The sequence below is a fragment of the Dendroctonus ponderosae genome, unplaced genomic scaffold, assembly GCF_020466585.1.
Source record: "Dendroctonus ponderosae isolate FM_Combo_2020 unplaced genomic scaffold, Dpon_F_20191213v2 Dpon_F_20191213_3, whole genome shotgun sequence".
Lineage (NCBI taxonomy): Eukaryota > Metazoa > Arthropoda > Insecta > Coleoptera > Curculionidae > Dendroctonus > Dendroctonus ponderosae.
The window spans coordinates 180,094-187,812 of NW_026018508.1; the positions used below are offsets into that span (position 1 = coordinate 180,094).

The window sequence follows — 7,719 nt, forward strand, 5'->3', positions numbered from 1 at the left end:
TAAAAAAAAGTATGTTAATAAATTGTGTAACAATAGTAGGATAATACAGTATATGAAAATTCGCTCTGATAATTCGTCTGTGCAAATTGTCAGTTGCTTATTATTATTTTCTTTTTTAAAGACAAATATTTTTGAGGCGAAATACCCAACAAGAAGTTTGTACAAGAATTGTTGAACAAAGAATTGTAGTTAGTTTTAAATGCCCTACTAAAAACCATAAAATTTGTGTCAGATGTCAAAAATGAGGGTTATTTTGGAGAAATGTCTTATGCCGTTTTGTTCGGAATTCCAATTCCTGCAAGTTTCCTGTTTATTGTTTTCCTGTCAAATTAATATCAACGGAACTAGGAGCAATTTAAAAATTTACTATAAATAAGGTTTTTCGAAATGTCTCTTGACAGCTGTCAAATTTTAGCAAAATATAATTGGTTCCGAATAGAGCATTCAAAACTTCAATTTTTGTACATTTGACCTTCGTCGTAACTGCTCTAGTTCAAAATATCCCTGTACAAGTCATGGAAAAACTCACCCTATATGTTTAGGGGTTTTTCTTTCCAACTAATAAATTGTTTTAAGGCTGCCAAAAAACTYTCAGAGGTGAAATTAGAAACATGTTCTACATATATAGCCTTTGTGCACATACACATAAATAGGCATATCGAAACCTTAACAATTGTCACCTCCCTAGTTTTTCCATCCCTAAGGTTTGCTTGGATTGATATTCGCTAACATTTAAAACCGCCACCTCCATTTGCTAATAAAAAATACAAACAAGCCACTTGCGAAATGGCAACCCAGCCGACAACAAAATTATGGATGGCCGATTGAACCTTTGGCATCCATCCTTTTTTTTCTCCACCTGTCAGTAACGCAGCCATAAAGAAATCAATACGAATGATCTTACTGGAAGTCTTCCGGAAATTTATCTTTATGGCATTAGGCATCTCAGTGTCAAGTAAGGAGCAGAACCAGTTCCAATACCATCTGCAATTCGTAACACCGGATATAGTCACTTCGTTKGTTTCTCCAAAATAGCCGACGGTATCTCCTTTCATCCTCAGCTACCATTATCGGCATATACATTTTTGGAAAGTTCGCTGTTATATCATACTTATGTTTCCTAAAACGAATCAAAATGGAAAGGCTGTAACGCTGCAATGTGGGATCTGTAAATTGAACATAATTCAAAGACAATCCACTTGTTGACTTCTTACTAGCATTGAAAAGTACTCTACATTTTGTTGAAAACTGCTCTACACAACGTGGTCTGTCATACAACACCATTTCTTCATTAATTTATCTTTTTCGTATAACTTAGCAGTTCATATTCACACCAAATCATTTGGTATTTGAAATATATTTTTATCTAAAATATATAAAACGGAATTTATACATAAGTTGAAAGCATACTCGTTGAGCAATCAAAACAGTAAAAGCCATATGATAGTAGGAGATTTTAAGATAGCCTTGTTACAATCTAATATTGTCAAGTCAAGAGATCCTCAATAATTTGCTGAAACGAGGTTTTGCACCGTGTCTTCGAGAGGTGTGTATTGAGAGAGATCCATCTATTTCATCATGCTCTGAAAAAGGCTGAAGCGGTACCAATTCATAAGGAAAAAGAGAAAAGTATAGTATCAAATTAGATACCAATCTCACTCATATCTAACGTTGCAATATTTTATAAAAAAATAATTTATAATAGACTGTATGGTTTTATAAGTAAAAATTACATTCTTTCAAATGTATAGTCTGGTTTCATGAAGGGTAGAGGAACTAACGACGCTCAACGACATATCACAAATAATATTTGTAACAACTTGGATAAAACTAAACCAATTATTGCAACTTTTCTGGACTGGGGTAAATCTTTCGACACAGTTAATCAAAAGCTCCTGCTCATGAAACTTTACAAGGATTTTTTTTTTACTTTATGGGATTAGTGGCAGTGTGTGATATTTGCTAGAGAGCTGCTTAACAGACAAACGGCAAAGAGTAAAATTTTATAATTATGTAAACGAATTTAGGGCTATTAAAACGGATATTTCGCAAAGAACTATCCTGGGACCTTTGCTATTCATTCTGTTTGTTAATGATTTACTAATGTGTGTGCTTGAGAACGCAATGGTATCTTATAGAGATCACAGAGCTGTTGTCTCCGCGGACAAAACGTGGAAAGCTGCACAGGATAAAATGCAACATCTTTCGTTAAAAATTGCTGAATGGCTTAAAAGTTATAAATTGTACTTGAATATCGACGAAGCGATCTTCATAGCTTTTGACAATTAGTGTGACAGCGTTTCCTTAACTGTAGAGATCCAGATTGATGATAAAAATTCCAAAGAGTGAAGGAGTGCAAATACTTCAGCTTGATTTTCGTCTATAACCTACGATGGAACAAGCATATTGAGTTCCTACTAAAGAAAACCAAATATTTAGTCTATATATTTTATAAAACACGTAAATTTATGAACTCCCATACACTTATGCTAATATACTATGCACTTTTCAACGGTCAGATAAGATGCGGTATTATGGCATGGGGTAGTGCCTACAGGAATACGTTACAGATATTGCAGAATTTATAGTGTGGACTACTGAAAGTAATAAAGTTTAGTTATGTAAGCAGGACTGTACCATAATTTTGTTCTTAATAATGCAAGTTTTGTTTATAAAAAACTTTATTTTATAAACGAACGAAATTACATAGAACGTATACCAAGCAAGTTATCTTAATGACTGATTTACATGCGGCATCTTGAACTAAACACACAACGTTCTTGGGTCACAATCAGCACAAAATGGAGTGCCGACCCTGTGCGTGGATGTTTTATTGACTTAGCCATTTAAGGCCTTGCGTGGGGTTTCCTCTCTTGGGAGGAGCATTTTGACCATGTTGGTCTGGATTTTTGCGTTGCCGATTTTGAAGAATTGCATCTGGGAGCATTCGGTTTGGATCTCAGGGAGCGCCATCTTGTTGTGAAGACCTTTGATTATGGCAATGAGTTTTTTGTCATCAAGTGTTTTGTCATCAGTGTGGGTGTGGAATTCCACCTTTTCACGAGAGAACAGTTTCGTGATTGCCCGATGGTCGTCTGTAGTTAGGGGGTGGATTCGGATGCCGAGAGAGACTTTTTTTGGGCTTGTGTATCCGCAGTTGTGTTGTGCGAGAGGGTTTGCACTTTTGTCCATTCAGCCACATTGCGTATGACGATCGGAATGGCTGTTTTTTGGGCTGGTGGTTCTGAATTGGGGGCCGAAGAGTCTTTCGGGGTTGGGGTGGCAGAAGTTTGGGCGGTTTGTTATGGGTTTTTTTCGGAGCGTCCGCGTGCTGCACCATATAATGGTGGAGGACCGCGTTGGTTGTTTTTGGGAAGTTGAGTGCGATCTTGGTCGGCAGGGCCGGGAATTCCTCAACTTTCATCTTTTCAGACGCTGTCTGAACGGGGCAGTCTGGGGGGCTGGGCAGTTTGTGGGGACGTGTGTTTTTGTTACTCCAAAGCGAGTAACCGGGTTAGCTCTTGAATTTGGGCGGCTTGGGTCTTAATGCGGTCGTCCTGTTTGGAGTCTCGAAGCCGCATGGCTTTAATTTCGGCTCTGAGAATCTTTATGTCAGGGTCTCTGGTAGGGAATTTTGCGGATAGGAATTTGTTCTTACCCATTTTCCTTGAGGTACCAGCACTGTTTGTAGTTAATGGGGAGCGATCGCGGCTTTTGTCGCTGGAAGAATCGCCCATTTTTGGTGGAGATAACGTAGGAGGAAGTGCTGTCGGTATTTCAAGTGGCCAATGCCAACGATGAACTCGCGAATCAATCCTGGAATTGCACTTGTGACTGAGCAGGGGCTTTCCGGAATTTCCGGCTCACTTTGTTCCAAATTATCAAACATACAAGCAGTTTGGGAGTGTTGTTCATAGGTCGAGAGATGATGAGCGGATTGGTGATTTACATGCGCAAACGTTTCCGTATAAATAGGAAAACAAATGCTAAATTAACAAAGCTGTTCCAGTTAACATTAGATAATAGGAAATGGCCATATAACTCGTCGCTCATTAAGGCTCAGAAAATTGGGATGGATTTTCGAGGGTTTCTAGCTTTATGCCCACTTTTACATTGCTTTTATGTTTCTTATGGTAACAGTACATTACCCAATAATGATAAAAATACTAATTAATTTTAAGGTAATTCATACGCTAGAGCTAACAACATCAAATTTCTTTAAATGATGAACAGTTAGTTGTTTTGATCGTTCTAAATCTTCCTGAATATTATCTAGATTAATTTCTGTTAATTGTGAAGGTTCAATTTCTTGTACCAACTTTTCATCAATATTAAGGGTTGGTAATTTTAACCGTGAACTGATGATTTCCGGGTTTTGGGATTCATAGATTTTATCCTTTATTTTTGTTGAACATTCTGGTAAAATCAATGATCGTTGATTGATTTTAATCGATTTTTGATTTGGACCTTGAAATTGAATGTTTTAACTTTGAGTTGGTATTATTATAATAGAGTTATCTTCTAATTGAGCGACTGAAGTTTTTTAAAAATTTATTGGAACCATTGGACAATGATTTGTTAGATTTATTGATTTCATTATACAAGGATCGTTTGAATTTAAAACTTCCTCTAAACAAAGAGATATTTTCTCAATTTTTAGACATTTTTCCTTTAAGTTACAGAAATCGCTTGAAGACTTTAATAGATATGGATTAGTAAGGGCTATTATTTGATTATTGATCGGGATTAGATAAACTCGATATTAAGTGTAGGTTTTGCCGGATATCAACGGGATTGCAACGTAGAAAATGATTAGGTCATTTTTTATAGTTACGTGAGCACGAGCAGTTTTGTAGTATTTGATTATGTTGTCAGACGGAATTAGAGTTTCTGGTTTCAGTTACCGTATAATCGCTCGCAATTCTTTGTACTTTAAGATGCTGTGATGTAGTATGTTCATTTCTGCAAAATTGATAGCAGTTTGCACATTGTTGCGAATTTCATTGAGGATGTAAATATTATTTTCCAAGTTGTCTAGTAATATGACTAAGTAAATAGTTGTTGACGTAGACTGAGTCATTTGTGTTGTTCACCCGTTCTTGCAGGTTTTGCTGATTTGACTGTATGTTAGACAGCTGGGTATCAACGTCCTTTATTAAGCTTTTAACAGTGGTTTGAGTTGAGGAAATATGATCATGTAAAGTATTTTTATTTTCCTGAATCACTTTAATATAATTGTCATAACGTTCGCCATCATGTGCATCATGCATCTAACGTTCCATATAGGTATTTTTCTGTTTTTCCCAGAAAATTGAATAGTCCCCTTAGTTCTATGTTTTGTCTTAGTAGTGTAATGAGTGATAAATTCTTTGATTGAATGTACTTGATTTAGTTAATCACTAGTTCTAGTAACTAAAATATTGTACATAGGTGGTTGTACTTTATCAGTTTTTTGATTTATTTGCAAAAGAGTTTTTCAATTAGTCTCAAAATTTGCTTAATATTGGTTAAGTTTATATGGTAGAAAACGTGATGGTAGTTGGTTATAATGTAACTTGGTCCCTCCTGTATGGGCAGTAGGAGATTTTAAATTTCTTCAATTTGATGCTGAGAGTTGGCCAGTAATGGTAGTGGAATTAGCACTATTTTCACCTGAAATTTACAATCGTCTTTTATTGTATTTTGGATGTCTTTGATTTTTAAACTTAATCGGTTGATATTTGGGTTCTAGATTTTTTGCTAGATTAAAAGGAGTTGTCAATAGTTGTTTTGTGAGTTCTGGTATCTCGGGGTCATTTTCGGGTTTTTCTTTTAATTTCGACAAAACATTGGCTTTTTTTGCGTTTAGTTTTAAGTTTACTTTAGTATTTAATTCCTTAAAAGTTTCAACTAACTCATGAATATAGTCTGTTTGAATTTGGTCAAGGTTTTTCTCAAAATGTAACTGATAATTAAGGTTTCCTTGTAGAATTTGATAAGGCGTATACTCATGCGAGGAATGAATACTATTATTATCATTAAGTATCGCTATATCCACAGGTTCCTGAATTGTTTTTGTTTGATGGTCACTTCTACGTGCAATAAGGTTTCCTCTGAGTGTCGAATTAAAGCGTTCGATTGGATAATTTCAGTTTGGGTTGTATGGTGTGGTAAAGTGTAACTCGATTCGGTAAGTCTTGCAAAGGTCTTGCACTAGATTACTTTAAATGACTGCGCGTTGTCTGTGGTTATTCTGCATGGGGTACCGTGATGTGAAAACAGTTTAACTAAGTTTTCACATATTTCAATTGCTATCTCATTTATACAGTAAGCTGTAGCAAATTTTGAAAAGTTATCAATTATTGTTAAGAAATGCTGACCTGAAATAGAATAAGTATCTATGTATATGTGTTCAAAATGATTATTGCCGGTTTGTGTCGGTTTATAAATTACCTTGTATGGATGTCTTTCATATTTAGTCCGTTGACAAATTTCACACGTATTCACTTAATTAATTATATCTCTTTCTAAACTGGGCTAGTAATATCGTTGCTTTATATTTTTGATGTTTTCGGTCAGGCCTCGATCGGATGCTTTTGTACTGTGATATCTTTCGATTATCTCTTTTTGTTCATTTGTGTCTATAATGTCTTCTAATAACGTGTTGGAAATAAAAAGTTTATATGAGTTATTTTTGAATCTTTCTTGAAAGATCTTTCTTTGAATGATTGAAAGATTCGAATGATTATAGGCTCCAATTCCTTATTAGGGCAATGTAAACAGTAGCTGTCTGGAGGTAAATGATCTGTAAAGAGTTGTTGAATTTCTTCGGTCACTGGTTCTTTGTTTATAAAGATAACTATTATTTTCTGTGTATGGTTCATCTTTATCTGTCCATTTAAAGATTATTTGTAGGTGCTTAACTCTTATTGACATAGGGTGCTCCTAGAATAGGATTTTCTTGAGACGTGTGGACCGTTAGAGTGTCTGATTTGTTGTCCAGGGGTTGGTTATTTTCTGGGGGAATATCTAAATTTAGGTCGGACTCATTAGCTGTTTCAGTGCTAAATCACTTTCCTGAATTTTGTGATTTTTCTGAAGTTTGTGATTTCCTTGGTGGTTTTATTTGAATGTCGGAAATTATATTAATTTTAGATTTTTGTTTTTCTTTTCGTTTTGGTATGTCGAAAAGCATTTTGTGTGATTCAAAAAAGTGTTTAATTTTATAGCGCCAGGAATATTGATCGTCTTAATCATTGTTAGTTTCGCATGCAGCTTACATGTGTGTTAATGGTGGTTCTTCATAGGAGATAGGGTTTATTTCTCTGGGTGGACGCGAAAGAGCGTCAGCATTTGAATTTTTTGTCCCCTTTTTATAATTTATGGTATAATCGTATTCCTGTAATTTTAGTCTCAATCTGACTAGTTTTGAATTGGGTTCCTTTATAGAAAAGAGCCATTGAAGTGGTTGATGATCAGTAACTATATTTAATTTTCGACCAAAAATGTAGGGTCTAAAATACTTAGTATCGCATACTATGGCTAAAAGTTCCTTTTCTATAGTGGAATAGTTACACTCGGAGGGATTGAGAGTTCGGCTAGCATATGCAATGGGAAGGTCAGTTCCAATTGAACAGAATGGCTCCGATTGCATAGTCTGATGCGTCTGTTGTAAGAATAAAGGGTTTCTGAAAATCGGGGTGTTGGAGAATTGGGTCATTCATTAATATGTTTTTACAT

The 7,719-nt window shown here is 35.3% G+C and overlaps 1 protein-coding gene across 4 annotated transcripts in view; it reads right to left on the reverse strand.

The window, feature by feature from the left end:
- LOC109542504 (tachykinin-like peptides receptor 86C) overlaps window positions 1-7,719 on the reverse strand; it is a 183,591-nt gene that overhangs the window by 48,416 nt on the left and 127,456 nt on the right. The window lies entirely within an intron of this gene.